The sequence below is a fragment of the Balaenoptera ricei genome, chromosome 1, assembly GCF_028023285.1.
Source record: "Balaenoptera ricei isolate mBalRic1 chromosome 1, mBalRic1.hap2, whole genome shotgun sequence".
Taxonomy (NCBI): Eukaryota; Metazoa; Chordata; class Mammalia; order Artiodactyla; family Balaenopteridae; genus Balaenoptera; species Balaenoptera ricei.
Genome location: NC_082639.1, coordinates 21,502,477 through 21,520,956, shown reverse-complemented (window position 1 = coordinate 21,520,956; position 18,480 = coordinate 21,502,477). Strand labels below are relative to the sequence as shown.

The window sequence follows — 18,480 nt, the reverse complement described above, 5'->3', positions numbered from 1 at the left end:
GGGCACTAAAAACATTATTTAAAAAAAATAATTTGATGTTTGATAATTTAAAAAACATTTAAATAGTATTCATGGGGAAAATCTGAAGTTTATTGGAGTTCCTTACTCTCATTTTACAGTTGGTTTTGTCTTTATGTTGAGTTTACGTATGGGCTGGGGTGGTGGTAGGTGACATAATCTGGCTCTGATCTTTAAATCTCAGCCTAGACATCAACTACTCCTCCAGGAAGCCTTCACTGACCCACTGACAAGTTTAGGTCTCTTTTTTGGTAGTCCCAAAGCCCCTCTGGATTTTTCTTTAATATTGCTATTTTTGCTTTACTTGTTGCTTTCCATCCCCTGACGCCAAGTCTGTAAGCTCCCTGGGGGCCCAGTTAATTTCTTTCCACCTCTGTATCTGCAGTGCCCAGTGCAAGACCTGGCATAGAACTGACCCCAGCATGTTATTCTCTAGCCTTTATTGACTCAGTCTCCCTTGCAGGGTCTGCACTATACATCATATTCTATGTCTCTACTTCATAACTGTCTGAGGAACTCCTACTCACCCTTCAAGACCCCACTCAAATGACTCCTCTTCTGGTAAGCCTGCCCCAATCCTCCAGTTAAGTTCTATGCTTCTGTGAGCTCACAGCTCCTGCTGCAATTGGTGTCTTCCTCTTTTACTGTAATTTTTATGTATGTGTTTTCTCCCTCACCAGATTGGGAGCCACTCGAGGCAGAGACTGAGTGGATTGATCCCTGGGTCCCCAGTGCCCTGCCCAGGCCTGGCCAGAGCAGTCAGCAATAGATGCTCATTAAATGAATAGACTGGAAGATGTAACAAAGGAGGGAAAATTCAGGCAGGATTTTGAAGGTGGGAGGAAAAAAAGAATAACATGTACTTACTGAGGGCATAGAGTCAGTACAGATAAAAGCAAATAAAACTACTACTGAGAGCATCATAGTATGATGGGTAAGAACAGAAATAAGCTCTGCTTCTCGTTGCCTGTGTGGCCTCGTGTAAGTTATAGAACCTCTCTGTGCCTCAGTGTCCTCATCTGTAAAATGGGGATAGTAATGGTATCCACCTCACCAGGAATTAAATAGGCTAATATATGCAAGGTACTGAGAGCTGTACCAGGCACACATGGGCACTGGGTGTGTTTGCCATCATTGTTATTATCTCCATTGCTGAGCGCTTTGGTTGTGCCCCGCCACTTTCATCTGGCATCTTACTTAGTCCTCACAGCAGCCTCAGAAGAAGGGATTGTTGTGTCCTTTTACAAAGAAATCAGGTGTTAGCACGCCAAGCAGCTTGCTAAGGCCACTCACTGGGTAAGCAGCAGGAATGGGATTTGAACTCAAGTCTTTCTGGCCTGCCACCCACACATGTTCCTTGACTGTGTGGCACCTGCCTGCAGGAGGAGGGGGAGGGAGAGAAGATGGCACAGTGGGAAGGCAGGGAGGCTTCACCGAGCTGGGGCCTCGGGAGCAGAGCGGCAGGCGTTTTTCTAGAGCTTTCATTTCTGTCTGCCTCTTCTGAGCAGGTGAAAAACCCCATAGAGGGCCCTTCACTGAGCCCTCCCCCTTCCCCTACCCCTCCCAACGCTGCCTCGTCCCCCACGCTGGGAGGGGGGAGGTCAGGCTTGCAGTGTGGGAGATGCAGGAAAGGGGAGTGAGGTGGTGGGGGAGCATCATTCCAGATCCTTTCCCTCCAGCACCGCCCCCCACCTTCCCCATCAAAGTCGCTCCGGGAGGAGAGAGCATTCCAGGTGGAAGGAATGGCAAATGCAAAGGCTGTGGATTCAGGATGTGGAGGCGGGGAAAGCCTGCAAGCTTGGCTGGAACTGAGGTTCGGGGGCCCCCTGGGATTGCTCAGTGGAGAAGAACTTGTTTGACGAGAAGGGGGGAGGGAGAGAGAGAGAGAGAGAGAGAGAGAGAGATGCAGTGGACCCAGCCAGAGCTGAGGATGCCAGAGGCAGGGCAGTGGCTGGAGTCCATTCTGGCTCTGAGCACAGTACTCTCCACCCTCTTGCCCTCAGGCAGGGGTGGTGTGGAGCGGTCAGGGTGATTCTCCTTGGTCCCTCTGCTCTGAATCCCTAGAATCCCTTAGCCGACTGTGCTCTGCCAGCTCTGTACCAGGCATTGGCTCATGGCTTTTTATGCATTCTTTCACTATGTTTTGTCTCCAGCCCTACAAGATCAGTATTATTCACTCTATTTTACAGATGAGAAAACTGAGGCTAAGACTTCCCCAAGGTCACTCAGGCATAAAAGGGAGTTCTGGGACTCGAATCCAGGACTGTTTCCAGAGATGGCAATTTTCCTGCTATCCGCTATACTGGCTTCAGCTGCTTTCCTGGAGTGCTTGCCATCCCCATAGCAACAGGAGAGGAAGGCTTGTGCTGAGAGCACTTTATAGTTTATGCAGGACTTGTTTTTTCTGCTCCTCACAACAGCCCTGTAGGCAGAGCTATTATCATCCCTATTTGATAGATAAGGAAACTGAGGCTCAGAGAGAGGGTGTGACTTGGCTAAGACAGAACCATTAAGTGGCACAGTTGGGACTCAAACCCAGTTCTGGTGACTCTACATGTCTTTTTGCTTCCCCTTGCAGAGGGAGAAGTTCTGTTCCCTGATCTTATCAGCCTCAGGGGGGGGACAGGAAACAGGCAGGGGTTATTTTTTAGAATTGGGGGGAAAGGAATGGGGCTTGGTCTTCAGAACCTGGGATTTATGGGCAATGAATTATTTCATCCTTCCAGGTGATAACTCCTTGGGTAGTAGAGGGAGGGCTTGCCCCTCAAGACCAGCAAGCCCTCTCAAGTTCCAAGGTTGGGTTTAAATTCCAGCCATGCTGCTTCTTGACTGGCTGGCCTTGGGCAAGTCACTTAACCTCTCTGTGCTTCCTTTATCTCATTTGTAAAATGATGATAATAACAGGACCTAATTTATAGGACTGCTGTAAGAATTTATGAGTTAATATCTATAAAACACTTAGCACATGGCTGGCACATAGCAAATGCTCAATGTTAGTGCTTATTGGCAGTGCCGTGCGGCTTGTGGGATCTTAGTTCCCTGACCAGGGATTGAACCCACGCCCTCGGCAGTGAAAGCGCGGAGTCCTAACCACTGGACCATCAGGGAATTCCCAGTATTAAGATGCACAGCACCACTCCCTCTGAAAGCAATCTACCTCCATTGCCTAAAAGGAGAAACGAAGGCTCCTGTTGCCAGACAACCTTCAAGCAAAGCCCCAGAATCTTATCTAGTATGGGTAGTAACTGCTGACATCAATAATAATAATAACTATTATTAAGGTGAACATTCAACAACTGCTACTTATGTGCCAACTACTGTGCTAGCTACTTCACATTTATTATCTCATTTAATCTTCACAGCTCTGGGAAATAGAAGCAATTATGATCCCCAGTTTACAGATAAGGAAACTGAGGCTCAGAGAGGTGAAGTCACCTGCCCAAGGTCACACTGCTAGGAATTGGTATAGATGTGGTTTGAACCCAGGCTTGCCTGACTTCAAAGTCTTCTATGACAATTAAGGTCAGATGACAACTTGCCCAGTGCACAGGTGCTTATATCAGCTCTCTCCCAAATACATCTCCAAATGTATCTGCTGCCTCAGGCTCACCTCCTTCCATGCTGCGAAGACCAAGCATCATTTATGGAGTGACTTTTATGCGCCAGAATGTTTTATACACATTTCCACACTGAATCCTCACTCTCCACCTTATGCCCTTCTATCACTATTCCCATTTCTCAGAAGATTAGCTGAGGCACAGACGTGTGGTGACTGCTTAAGGTCATACAGTCCAAGGTGAGATGGCAGAGCCAAGATTCAAACCCAGGTGGGTTGGCCTCAAAGCAGGGACTATCAGAAAAGAACAGAGACCCTTGGAGAACTGCCTCACTTTCAAGGCCGGTTCCCTCCCCTGTAACACCTTATTTGTTTAGGCTCTGAGCAACAGCTCTGCCCTCCCTCCCCAATGCCACTATCCCCCTTGGCCTAGATGCCTTCCACACCATTTCTCTTGGCCTGCAACACTTCTCCCAACCACCAGCTGCTTAGTCAACCCCCACTCACCAACTCACCTCTTCAGGAAGCTTCCTGTGTCCCCACCCCATTCCCTGACATTTACTCTCATAAACACATTGTACTTTGCCTCTTGTTCCTTATCACGGTTTCTAACTGTGTTTTGTCTGATCATTTGTTTAACAACTTGTTTCCTCATCAAACTGTAAGTTCCATGAGGGTCTGAGTCTGTTTTGCTCCCCATTGTAGCTGCACCACTGGCAGGCTGCCCTACACATGGTCGGTGTGTAATAATTTTTTACTGAATGGATGAATCCATGAATGAATAGCTATCAGGCACTTTACACACATGACTCATTAATTCCACAATTAACTCATTGAATCCTCACAACTGCTCTGTTGTTCCCATTTCAGAGAAGACTTAGGTGAGGCTGAGAACTAGAAAGTAGTGGAGCTTAGATTCAATCTTGGGTCAGTCTGCCCCTAAAGTCACTGACCTCTGCATAGCACCTGCTGCCTCCCAGCACCCAGTGGCCACAGTCAGGATTTAAATAGTCATTGGTTGTCAGACCACACTGCCCAACTTGAGCCTGGAGGTCACTGACTCAGCAGGCACTGGGGCCTTGTCGGCACCACCCACTTGGTAGTTTCTGCCCTTCTAAAGTCTTAGGCTGCTCTCCCTCCCACTCCCTTTTTGGCTTCCTTCCTTTCCAGAGAGGGAAAAGGACTAGGAATTATAGCCAAGGCAGCCCTTCTGAGGAAAACAATTCTGTGGTGAAAAGAGCCCAGTTCTGAGAGCAGAGACACATGGATTTAAGTCCTGGAATGGAGACTGCCCCTCTTGGAGCTTCTGCATCCTTCTTCTGGATTCTACCTGGGTTTCTGAACCACCTGTCATCCCTTACCCACTTCCTGATTCCTAGGCCCCCAGAAACAGCTCGGGTGCACCCCTAGGATCACTTTTCCCAGGAACCTTGGTGATTAACAATAGCTGGGGGGTGGCCTGTGCCTAAGTTTATGGTGACCAGAGAGATGGGGGACTGGCCTGGCACCCTCAAGTCCCTCCCTGGAATGCTAAGGGGTTGGGGGAGGGAAGTCTCTCTCAGGGGACACCAGACCTGGAAGGGAGAAATACGGGAATGGAAGCCAAAAGATACAGGTTTGAGTCCCAGGGTCGTTTCAAATTCCCTAGGTGACTCAGGGTAAGTCATGGAGTTTTCAGTTTTCTCTTCTGCAAAACGAGGACAATATTTGCCTTACAAAGTTGCTCTAGAGAACTAACTGAGGTACAGGTGAATCTGTCACACTGATACCCAGCCTGCAACCTTTTATAATCGACAAGGCGCTCATATACACACTCATGCATGAATCCTTAACAAATACCTCAGGACACGAGGCAGATATGACTGCTCCTACTTTGCAGTTCAAACTGAGACTCAGGTAAGTTCAGAGAGCTGTCTGAGGTCGCAGAGTGCGGTGGCGGCTGAACCAGGGTCCAACTCACCTGACCCTGGCCTTTCAGAAACAGCTCCCAATCCCAGGACCCCGGGACTCGCCCCCGGACGGATCCTTTACCAGCGGGCTGGAGCGTATGACTCACTCTCCCCACCCTACTTTTTGCCCGGCCTGAGACCGGGAGGGAAGGGATAAAACTACCACCAACTTTAGGGGTGTCCACAGAAAGTTCATAGGCTTGGCCCCTTCCTGCCACCAAAGGTACTGGTTATTTGAACTCTAACAAAACGAATTAGCCTCTCAATACACTTTGTACGCGTTTTTACACTTTCTTAGGTGGGATTTTCCTACTTTGAATTTAGGAGTTGGTTTAGTTTAAAATCCACCCCCACTTCACTTGGTTTGCCCCTTGCTGTTTACTCCGATTACGGAAGTAGCTCGGGTGGAGCTCCCGGGACAGTACCCTTGAGTACGTCGTTTGCGTACCTATTTAACTGACATTCTACTCAGGCCAATGGAATGCCCGGAAGCCCCAGGCGGGTGGGGCAGAGAGCCAATCAGGGCGGTTGGCGGGGTGTGGCTGCGTCCCGGGGCGGGGAATCGCGTAATGGCGGACGCGGGCCGGGTTGGCGCGGCTGGGGGCGTAGCGCGCTGAGGGGGGTCTGGCTGTGTGGCAGCCCGCGACGCGGCCGGCGAGAACAGACCCCGTGCGGAGAAGGGCGGCCGGCCAGCCCCTCTGTTGCTGAGGGCGACCGCGCGAGACCAGGTGAGCATCAAGTCCCCGCGGGCTGGCCCGGCCGTGAGGCGCCGGGCCCGGTCGGGCCGCCCCTCCCAAGCAGCGCAGGGTCCTGGGGGAGTGGGTGCCGCGCCTCCTGCCGCAGACCGGCAGAGACCCGGTGAGCGGTCAGCGCGGGGTGGTGTCTTACAATACACTCTCCTCCCCAGGGAGAGGTGTACCGGAGATCCCCTCAGAGGCTTGGAGGGGCCCGCGAGTCTGTGAAGCTGCGAAAGTGTCCCAAGCTGACCTAGCTCTTCCACCAGCTCGCCGCGTGACCTTGGGCAAGTCACTTCCCTCTCTGGGCCTCGTTTTACCCATTTGTAAAACGAAGGCTTTGCAGGCAGATGTACATGAGTTGGATCCCAGACGTTGTCTGAGGTCTTGGGCAAGTTCTTCTCCAGGCGGAGCCTCAGTCTCCATATCTGGACCATGAAGGCGTTGAAGTGGTCTTTGAGACCTCTGGCCTAAATTGCGGAGTGGAGGAGAGGAGTGTGTGTGTGTGTGTGTACGTACGTGTGTGTACAAGATGGTCTGCAGAGTAAGGAGGAGAGTTAGCTAAAGGGGCCCATTGAGGAACGCTCTGGATGGACCCTAGGCTATGATGAGGTGGAGTCCGGTTGTCTTGGTCCTCCAGGATCCTAGAGCCTCCGAGATGGGGGAAGTTTTATACAGTTAGTTCTCCATAGAATCAGAGAAGAGGAAAGAATCCTTGGAGCCTTTTGGGGCTATGATTGAAATTTAGGCCCCAAAGAATTCAGGCGGGTTAGGAGGAGGAGGAGGGGGAACATTTATGGTGCTCCTACTATGCGTCAAGCATATGTTCTTGTTTAATTTTTACAGCCTCACTTGAGAATTTACACATAAGGAAACTAAGTTTCAGAGGAGTTAAGTAACTTGCCCAAGGTCACACAGTAAGGTACACAGCTTACCAACATTAAGATGTTTCCTTTGAGAGTCACTGGGCAAGGGGGAATTGTCCACTTAAAGGAAGTTTGCTTTGTCACAGATGGGGGGCAGGTTCCGGTCCCAGACACTTGAATTGACTTCTGGCATGGAGACAGGATGGGTCTTGATCTCTGGATGGTTAATTATAAGTACATCCCCTTTGTTCAGTCTGAGTTGGAAAGGACCGTTACTAAATTGTAAAAGTCACTTTGAAGTGGGTTAGAACCTCGGAGAACTCAGTTTGAATCCTGACTGCATGGCCTGTGGAAGAAAGTTCACCAACTGTTGGTGCATAGACTTGACTCTTGGTTCAGAGTGGTGCTAGCCCAGTAGCTTTTTCTCTTCCCTAAGAAGGCCAAGTTTTCCTGGGATGGAAGAAATTTCCCATTTGTTAGTGCAATCCAAAGTCTTTGGATTCCTGGGGTGAAAGGTTCAATAGCCGGCCTCTTGATTAAGTGAAATACTCCTTTCTTTGTGCTCCCTGTTATTTGACTTCTAGATGAGTGAAGATTGTGGACTTGGAGTGGGTACTATAGATAAATTGCAGCCCTTAATTTTTCCAAGCCTCAGAGCTTTTTGTTAATCAAAATGGTAGGACGGCTGTGTGTATTGTTCTCATATGTCAACGGTAGGGAAGAAAATTGGAAGAGGAAGTTGCTGAGAAAGAGGGCGTTTCTTAGCATTGGAGCCAATATGTATTTCTTTGTTTGAAATTCTAAAACCAGAAAAGCAGCAACTGAAGGAAGAAGGAAGGAAAGAACTGTGAAACTCTTCTTACCTTTGAAATATCTTTAAGGACTGTTCTGTTGCTGTCCTCTGTCCAAGGCTCTGCTTTCACAGAAAAAGTCAGTTGTAATTTGTTCAACGTTCAGAAGTTGTATTCTAGAATGAAAGAATTTTAAATCTTAAACTTTCTGAGATAATTTTTAAAAAATCAGAACCGAATATGTTGTTTATTAGTGGATGATTCTTTCAACATAATTACCAATCGCAGTCTTTGGGTTTTTTGGTTTTTTTTTTAAACTGTGATTTAAATTAGTGGATTTCAATCTAAGAAGAATTGATCTAGGTATTGCATGATGCAAATGTCCCCATCACCTGAAAAACACGTAATGGTGTGTTCGTTTTTTGACGTTTGTTAAGTCTTTATAATGCTTTATTTTACCGGATTGTGTATGTGTGAATAGTTAAGACACTGAGTTTATTGCGTGTAAAATCTACATTCACTCTCAGTATTAGTTATATTTTCTATGTAAGATTTAGTCTTAATTAGTATACCAGTCTACAGTACCTTGGGGCCAAAAAAAAAAAAAAAAAAGGTTCTTGGGGCCAGTTGTGCTTCTGAAATTAGAATTTTTTGAATTTTGGAAAAGGAATATGGTACGTATACTGTATGTTATGTAACATCCCAGAAAGGTGTGGGGCAGCACCTTGTAATCAAATGCATTACTATTTCTTCAGTAAAATATCAGAATGTTCACACCAACTGGGATAAATAAATACTATACATAGCCTCATGTCATTTCATGTCAGGATTTGCCGCCAAATGAATAATGAAAAACTTGTTTTTTATAGCCTTTTGGATTTTGGAATTGAAGTTAAGGGATTGGGGACTTTTATGGATAAAACTTATAACAATAACAATTACAAGGACAAATATTGTAAACCAAGCTAATTTTAAAGTCACGGATCCTAAAAACAGTATTACATAGAAGACACATTTTTTTCTTTCTTTCATGTGGCAGTCTTATTCTAATTAATATATGCCAATATTCATTTTTCCTTAAGTACCAAATTTTACCTTTTAATACCGTCATTGGGCCCTGTTTTAGATGTTTGAATGACACCCTGCCCTCTTTTTTTAAAAAGTAATTTATAGGGTCTTGTGCTCATCAATTTTTGTACAGCAGTTAAGAGAATTGTACCTTTTCCCATATAATTCAGAGAGAGACAAATCAGGTGAGGATCTGTAGATTCATGTTTGCAGAATTTTAAAGCTGATGTTCCCTTCCAGGTGTTCTTTAGTATGAGGTCATTGCTGCTGGATGAGATTTAGAGCAAAATTTTTTAATTTTTAATTTTTTAAGCCTCCACAATTTGTTCATCTTTGTAAGGAGTTTACTAAAATATATTTAGAGTATTTTTTATTTCAAGTTTATGCTATTTGAAAAACTAGAGTTTACCAGTCTTATGAATTTGGGTGATTTTTTTAAATGACCAAGGACCTCTAGGAGCAAATTTACAAAAATTCAGTCTACTCTTTGCTTTTCTTGGGCACTTCAACTATAGAGTGAAGTGGACTGGTATTGTTGGAGGTTAAAGAATTATTTCTTCTCTTTATTTATTTATTAAAGAATATTTGTTTATTCATTTGGCTGTGTCGGGTCTTAGTTGAGGCATGCGGGATCTTTCATCGCGGCGTGCAGTCTTCTCTAGTTGTGGTGTGCGGGCTCAGTAGCTGCGGTGCTCAGGCTTTCTAGTTGTGGCATACGGGCTCTAGAGTGCGTGGGCTTAGTTGCCCCATGGCATGTGGGATCTTAGTTCCCCATCCAGGGGCCGAACCTGCGTCCCCTGAATTGGAAGACGGATTCTTAACCACTGGACCACCAGGGAAGTCCCTGTTTCTTCCCTCCCTCTCTCCCTCCCTCCCTCCCTTCTTTCCTTCCCTCCCTTTCTTTCCTATAAATTTATTTATTTAATGATTTTTGGCTGCGTTGGGTCTTTGTTGCGGTGCAGTGCACAGGCTTCTCATTGCGGTGGCTTCTCTTGTTGCGGAACATGGGCTCTAGGCATGCAGGCTTCAGTAGTTGTGACACGTGGGCTCAGTAGTTGGGGCTCGCGGGCTCTAGAGTGCAGCGTCAGTAGTTGTGGCGCACGGGCTTAGTTGCTCCGTGGCGTATGGGATCTTCCTGGACCAGGGCTCGAACCCATGTCCCCTGCATTGGCAGGCGGATTCTTAACCACTGCACCACCAGGGAAGTCCCTCTATTTCTTCTCTTTAAAAGAAGGCCCTTGACGGCATGAATTTGACAGATTCTGGTCTTCAGGACAAACAACCACCTCTTTTGAGGGTCTCAGTTCATCTTCCTACTTGGGTTATCTCCATAGTTCCTGAGAATGGTACTTTCACTGTCTGGGAGATAGAAGGGGTATGGAACAGTGTATCAGGAGTTGCAGGTGCAGTTGGTGTGTGACTGGACTGGGGAATAAGAGCAGTTGTTATCCAGACTACCTCAGTTTCTTTTGTTTCATAAGGATTGATAATATTGCAAAAGGGGTTACAAATTAGTGAACAAACATACTATTACAAGTTACTCTGTTGTGACTGTGGATAAGCTCTTCAGCACAAGAACTGTATTTTATACTTCTTTTGTATTCTTTAATGCCTAAAGGCCAGGACATCAGACTTGTTGCATCAGAATTTACCATCAAAAAATAAATTATATCTGGGAACTCCTTTGTCAGTAAACAACCAGGGTTGAGAACCATTGAGGTAAGCACATGGTAGGTGTTCAATAAATATATGTTGATTAATTTGCTCTTGGTTCTGGCATGAATTGCATAGGGTGGAAGAGGACCCAGATTTTTTATAAAGTAAAATAGCTTTCCAGGATACCAGCACACATCCAACAGTTGGCAGATCTGGATCCATAGTCAGTTCATTGCTAGTTACTCTGCCAGCATAACCACCCTGACTTTGTGATCTAGGCCAGATTGAATACAGTCTTGTCAACAGGCAACTGAAAGTTTTATTTAATCCTTGGGTAGTGGCCTTACTGATGAATAAGATTGGTTGGGGTGACAGTCGCTAAATTGAAAGAATTCTTGGGGATTTGGGTTGGGGAGGTAGGCTGCTGGGCACCAGCAATGCCAGGAAGAAGTAGAAAGTTATAATTTGTGTCTCCAACACATAACACAATGTATGGAACATAATTGGTGTTCCATAGTTTTTGTTGACTGAAGAAATGAATGGCTCTTTGTTTGAAAAGAGGCATATAAGTTGTGAAATAAGATGCTTCCTACTCATCCTTCAGAACTGAAATAAGATGTCATCTGTTCCGTGAATCATTCCTAGGAAAAGTTGAGTGACTCCCTTGTATGTCTTCTCCTTCATTAAAGCATTTATCAGATATTGTCAAATCAGATATCAGACAAATTATAAAACTCTTTCCCCTACCTAATAATGAGCTCCATAAGAGCTGGGCTGTATTGTTCATTTTTGTATGACTGGTGTGCAACACACAATAAAGGGTTTTTTTTTTTTTTTGCCCATGTGGCATGTGGGATCTTAGTTCCCCGACCAGGGGTTGAACCCATGCCTCCTGCTTTGGAAGCGAGGAGTCTTAACCACCGAACCGCCAAGGGAAGTCCCAATAAAGGCAAAATAGATTCTAGTAATGTTTAATTTAAGCCTCTGTCTTCTACTTCATTCTTGTAGGCTTCTCTTTCTTCCAGTTCATGGTCTTTACTTTTCAGTTCAGATCAGCAAACATTTATTGAGAGGTAGGTCTTTGTTGGGCCTTGGGGTAGGGTTTCTCATCCTCGGTACTGTTGACATTTGGGCTGGATAATATCCTGTATTGTGATAGGCTGTGCTGTGCATTGTAGGATATTTAGCAGTATCCCTGACCTTTACCCACTACCTAGTATCACCCCCCCAACCCCCACCCCAGCTGTAACAACCAAAAATGTCTCCAGATATTGTCAAATGTCCTTTGGGGAGCAGACTTGCCCCCTGTTGAAAACTATGTCAAGGGTAGGGGTAGTGGGTTCATAGAGGGAAATAAGTGTAGATGTCCTCACGTGTGCACTATCCTTTCATTCGTTCTTTCTGGTTATACAGTCTCTTGTCTCTGACTTTTGGATAAGAAAGAAAAATGAGGGAAATCAGGAGGTGACAGCCTTAAAAAAGCACCATTATTTTTTTTCTGTCTAAATTTTATTTTATTTGGTTTAAATATATTAGAGCAGTACAGACAGCTGAATTATTTACACAGATTTTTGTAAATTCAGTTTCCACCACTGATTAGGTGGAGTAAAGAACTACTAGAATATTACTACCTTGAATAAAAGACTCAGCTTTTCTCAGAAAAGCTGTTTAACACCTAAAGAATAACCAGCATTGGTTTTATAGAGAACTTGCCAGGACTTGTCAGGATTCTTCTCAGCTAACTTTTGAGCTTCATGGCTAAGATATAATATATCTTTTAGTGTTCCTACATAGATACTTTATAACTCTAAAAAACGTGTTTAGCTAATGAGCATGTTTTTCTAAGCTCAATATTTTTTGTGATAGGTAGATTGGTCAAGGCAGTGGTCCTTGGTCCCAGTGGGCATTCATAAAATGATGACAGATTAGTAGTAACACTGGGGAACTTCACTCCTTTGGCCAGCCTTCTACAATATAACATAATCATTCATGTCTTAGTCACCATTAAAGTGAAGTTGAATGAGTGTTTTTTTTCCTGTTCCATTTGAAGTTATGAATAGTACTCTAGAGAATTCAAATGTATAGTTATGAATGGTATCTCAGAATAGTTACCATTTATGCAAGTGAGACACACTTCTTAACTTAGAAACCAAACAGAATTGAATTAGAAAAGAGAAGAATAGAAACAAGAATTGTTGAATGCTTGCAGAGGAAATAATGTTCAGATATAGAAGTACCTCAGAAAACTTTGGTCTCCATCATGATTTCTATACACTAATAAAGAAAAACAGTTCGAGGTTGATGGGAGAGGCTATTAAACTTTGCCTATGATATTACCTTTCAAGCTGTTTTTCTTTTCTGGTAAAATATGGAAAAGCTCGAGACATAGCCTCTTAGTTATAAGATTAATTCTAGTTGAACCAGGTTAAGTTTCTTACTTTTAAATTTATTTATTTTATTTATTTATTTTTGGCTGCATCGGGTCTTCGTTTCAGCGCGCGGGCTTTTTCTAGTTGCGGCGCGTGGGGGCTGCTCTTCGTGCGGTGTGTGGGCTTCTCACTGCAGTGGCCTCTCTCGTTGTGGAGCATGGGCTCTAGGCACGCAGGCCTCAGTAGTTGTGGTGCGTGGGCCTCAGTAGTTGCGGTACGCGGGCTCAGTAGTTGCGGCTCACGGGCTCTAGAGCACAGGCTCAGTAGTTTTTGGCGTGTGGGCTTAGTTGCTCCGCGGCATGTGGGATCTTCCTGGACCAGGGCTTGACATGTCCCCTGCATTGGCAGGCGGATTCCTAACCACTGCGCCACCAGGGAAGTCCAAGTTTCTTATTTTTAGAATATAGAGGCCCTTTTGGGAAGAAGCAGTGGTTCAACTCAGTTCCAGTTTGAGTGAATATGTGTGTGTATATGCACACATACATACTTACACACATATTTATGATGTGGCTTACGGGGACATTTAAATTTTGTAATTGACGTAGTAAAGTAATGAGCAATTCTTTTACTCTCACGTATTTAGAATTGAGACCTTTTTCTCCTGTGATTATGCCATTGTTCTAGCAAGTCCTCAGTCTAGAAAGCTTTCTTCAAATCGTATCTTGAGTAATTGTTTTTAACTGTGTAGAAGGAGGTCTTAGGTCATGTACATGATGTTCCCTTCCATTCACAATTGAGAACTGTAAGTAAATTTCCCTTTTTAGAATACTGCTAGTCTTTAAAGAATAGTTTTCCTGATAACAAAGCCATTTGTGGAATTATGAGAAGTATAAGACCAACTTTGCCCCCTCTTTACCTTTAAAGTTCCTTCAACATTCATTGGGTGATAATTTGCAAAGCACAGTGATATGTATTGTTACAGTCAGTCCCCAGCATTGAGATAAATTATGTTATGCTACATTTTAAAAAATATATATCTATTTATGTATTTGGCTGCGCTGGGTCTTAGTTGCGGCATGTGGGGTCTTCCTTGCGACATGCGGGAATCTTTTAGTTGCGGCATGCGGGATCTTTAGTTGTGGCATTTGGGATCTAGTTCCCTGACCAGGGATTGAATCCGGGCCCCCTGCTTTGAGAGCTCGGAGTCTTAACCACTGGACCACCAGGGAACTCCCAGTAGCTACATTTTATACAGATAAACAGGCTCAGAGAGGTTAAGTAACTTCCTTAAAGTCACTCAACTAATAAATAACAGATTTGAGATTGAACCCTGTCTTTTTTTTTTTTAATGAGTTTTTTTTAAGGTAAGATTTACATACAGTGGAATGCATAAAAATGCAAGTATATAATTAGATGTGTTTTGACAGATGTAAAGACCTGTGTGGCCAATACCCAATCAAGAGATAGAATGTTTCCATAACCTTCCAAAGTTCCCTCATACCCTCTCCCCGTCAGTCCCTGCTATCTTATAGGCAACCACTGTTGTGATTTCTATCCTCACATATTAATTTTTCCTGTTCTTCACTCATAGAATATGCACGCTTGTGTCTGAATTCTTCTGTTCAACATAAAGTTTTTGAGATTAATCCATGTTGATGTGTATATCAGTATCAACCCGAGCCTTTTGGTGCATGTCTAGAGTTCTTTCCAACAAACTACAACTGCTCATTTGCTAATTCTTACAGCACATCCTTTTTTTTTTTTTTTAGATGTATTTGTTTTTAAAATCTCTTTGAAATTACAAAAGTAATACATGATCATTGCAACAAATTACACAATTAGAAGTGAATAAAGCGTGAAAGTTTCCTCAGATTTATTTATTTTTTTTAATTTTTATTTATTTATTTATGGCTGTGTTGGGTCTTCGTTTCTGTGCGAGGGCTTTCTCTAGTTGTGGCAAGCGGGGGCCAGTCTTCATTGCGGCGCGTGGGCCTCTCACCATCGCGGCCTCACTTGTTGCGGACCACAGGCTCCAGACGCGCAGGCTCAGTAACTGTGGCTTACGGACCCAGCTGCTCTGCGGCATGTGGGATCTTCCCAGTCCAGGGCTCGAACCCGTGTCCCCTGCATTGGCAGGCAGACTCTCAACCACTGCGCCACCAGGGAAGCGCCCTCAGATTTATTTTTATTTGGGCCTTTTTCCAATTATGAAAATAACGAGTGCTCTTTGTTTAAAAAAAAAAAGCCAAATTCAAAAAATATGAAGCAGAGAATAAGAATCGTTCATAATCCCACTAGTTAGCATTTTGATATCTTTTCCTCTTTCTCTGCACTTTGTTTAACATGGCTGAGACCACAGTTTAGGGATTTTTAGGCTTCCCTACTTTTTTTTTTTTTTTTAATTTATGTATTTTTGGCTGTGTTGGGTCTTTGTTGCTGCGTGCAGGTTTTCTCTAGTTGCAGCAAGTGGGAGCTACTCTTTGTTGTGGTGTAGTGCACGGGCTTCTCATTGTGGTGGCTTCTCTTGTTGTGGAGCATGGGCTCTAGGCACACAGGCTTCAGTAGTTGTGGCATGCGGGCTCAGTAGTTGTGGCTCACGGGCTCTAGAGTGCAGGCTCAGTAGTTGTGGCGCACGGGCTTAGTTGCTCCGTGGCATGTGGGATCTTCCCGGACCAGCGCTCGAACCCATGTCCCCTGCATTGGCAGGCGAATTCTTAACCACTGTGCCACCAAGGAAGTCCGAGCCTTCCCTTATATTAGGTTTGTCACATCCTCATTAATCAGTTCTTATTATTTCAGTGTTCATGCTTGTGGCCACCCTAAATCTGAGTATCTACCTGGCAGTGTGACCTTGGCTGGTCTGGACTCATCAAGCAGACTGTACACTCCTTCATCACTCACCTCATTCTTGCATACCCAACACCCAACATTTCTTGCAAAGTAGGAGGCAGTTAGTTCTGTGATTATGAGTATAGATTCTGGAGTCAGTCCATCCGTTTTCAAATGTAGCTCCTCCACTTACTAGCTCTGTATGTACCCTTAGGCAATGACTCTCTTAGCTTCAGTTTTCTCATCTGTAAAGATGGGGACCTGGCTAATTTTACTGTAAAATATGGAGCATATCTCAAAGGATTTTAGAAGGATTAAATGACATCATTACTTAGTCCATTGCTCAAGTAATGTTAACAGTTGTTATAAATTAAGACAATCAATGACATGTTTGGTTGGATATGTCATCTATCTAGCCCAGAATTCTGCTGCTTGTGGGAAAGGGATGAAAATGTCAACTTCAAAATTTAGGGCTATGTTGCCCAAAGTTTATAATTTCTCTTAGGAAGGAGGTTCTTATGGAAATGTTGCCTATGAATTTATCTAGACTATCTTTGAATTATTTTTTCTTACGTTCTGTACTCCCCATCTGAGTAATGAGTTTTATTACTTTATACACTGGATTGGGCAGTAAACTATTACTTTTTATTAGTCCTAATAAAAGTAGTAAGTGTATACTATGTGTCAGGCATTGTGCATATTTCTATCCTCATAGCAATCCTTCAAATTAGTTATTTACAGATGAGAAAAGCGAGGCTCAAAGAAATTAAGCAACATGCGCACTGTCACACAGCTAAACCTACTGGGATTAGAACTCAGTTCTTTCCTCCCTCCACTTCCTTTCCCTTCTTCTTACCCCTTCCCTTCCCTTTTTCTACATAAAACTTCTGTCTTTCTAATTCTAAAACCTGGGTTTAAAATTTTTTTTTCAATATACTTTATTGTTTCTTTAGACTTCTAACTACATTTTAACTTCTAAGATTTGATGCAGCCTCTACCATTTCACACCCTTTTTGTTTCATACTAATGTGTCCTTTATATATCTATATCTATATTAAAAAATATGTATGCATACATAAGCTCCTCTGTCCTTTGGTCTTTTGGGATACCTTTCTAGGCCTTGTGTATCTATTTTACCTTTTTTGTGCTATGATGGCCACAACTGCACATTCTATTCTAGGTACAGATACGCTTTGGTTTGTACAAGGGCAGGATAATGTGTTCTGTGTTTCCAAAGCTTTCGTAATAACAGCCAGCATTTTGTTGCCTTTTTGTAGCTGTATTCAGCGTAAGTCCAGGGACTCTGAAACCCTTTTCTTGTATTGTAACAGGTAGCTTTAAAGCTCATCATCTGATAATTATAATTTGGACTATTTTTCCATTACTGCATTACCTTATTTTTGTCTACATGGAAGCTATTTTCCACATTTCTCAACACACAACTTTGTACCATCATACTTCTAGCTACTGCTTTAGAATCATCTGCAAACTGAGAAGATTTCACTACACAGTTTTTTCTAGATAATTTCTAAAAATGTTACTTGTGATAGGTTTCAGCATTAATCCTTGGGGGACCCCTTTGTTTATACATCTTTATCTAGAGAAGGTACTATATTTCTGTTTCTAAATGAAGGCTCTGGGGAAAAAAATTAGTCTTCTTAAATAATATTTATTTACTGCTTTCAGTAGCCTTTGGAAGAGTTTTTTTTTTTTTAATTTTAATTCTATTTAATTTACCTTATATCACGTATCCTCTCACTTCAGATATGCATATGTTTTACCTGAAGCCTTGCAAACAGTAGGCTCTCTGTTTTTAATATATCAAGGCTTTGATATATTAAATGTTCAACAATAAGATAATGCCCAGTATTGGGTTATTAGTTTAACATTCAATAAATAATTATTGAGTATCTGTTATGTGCCAAGTACGAAGAATACAACTCAGTGACTGTGAGAGGCAAGGTCCCTGCTCTCATGCAGTTTAAGAAGCCTTGGGTAGACAATAAACAAACACATAAATAAAATATTGAAAGATTGTGATATGTTAGGAAGAGAATAAAATAGGGTGCTATAATAGAGATAATAGAGGAACTTAGAGATGGTCAGGAAAGGCTTCTCTGAGGAGGTGACAAACCAAAACTGAAGAATGAACATGAATGAGCCAAATGAAGAGGTGAGGAAAGAGTTCCAAGATAGAAGGAACTAAGAGCAAAGGTATTTCAAAGCTTTGTAGGACTGATAAAGGAGTTTTATTTTTAAGTAAAATGGGGAGTCTTGGTGAGTTTTTTTTTTTTAATTGAGGTGCTTGAAAAGTTTTTTTTTTTTACTTTTTTTTTTTTTTTTTTTTTGGTGGCCTCACTGCGAGGCTTGTGGGATCTTAGTTCCCTGACCAGGGATTGAACCCAGGCCTCGGCAATGAAAGCATGGAGTCATAACCACTGGACCGCCAGGGAATTCCCTAAAAAAACTTTTTAATGCAAAATTTCAAGCATATATAAAAGTAAATGGTATAATGAACCCCTGTGTATGTTTCCTAACTTCAACAATTATTAATGCATGACTAATCTTTTTTCTAATATCCTATCTCCTCCCCTAATGTTATTTTTTTCAACAGTTAATGTAGCTTTTATTTATTTTTATTTTT

At 43.2% G+C, this 18,480-nt stretch overlaps 1 protein-coding gene across 2 annotated transcripts in view; it reads left to right on the top strand.

Moving 5' to 3' along the window:
• The first annotated feature begins 6,082 nt into the window (after positions 1–6,082).
• WASF2 (WASP family member 2) overlaps positions 6,083–18,480 on the top strand; it is a 71,290-nt gene continuing 58,892 nt past the window's right edge. Inside the window, exons 1-2 of one of the 2 annotated variants that reach the window (XM_059916395.1) lie at positions 6,083–6,251; positions 6,431–6,544. The gene's annotated coding sequence lies outside the window, so the exon portion shown is untranslated. The remainder of the gene's footprint in view (positions 6,252–6,430; positions 6,545–18,480) is intronic. The other variant, XM_059916385.1, reaches the window with a different exon arrangement.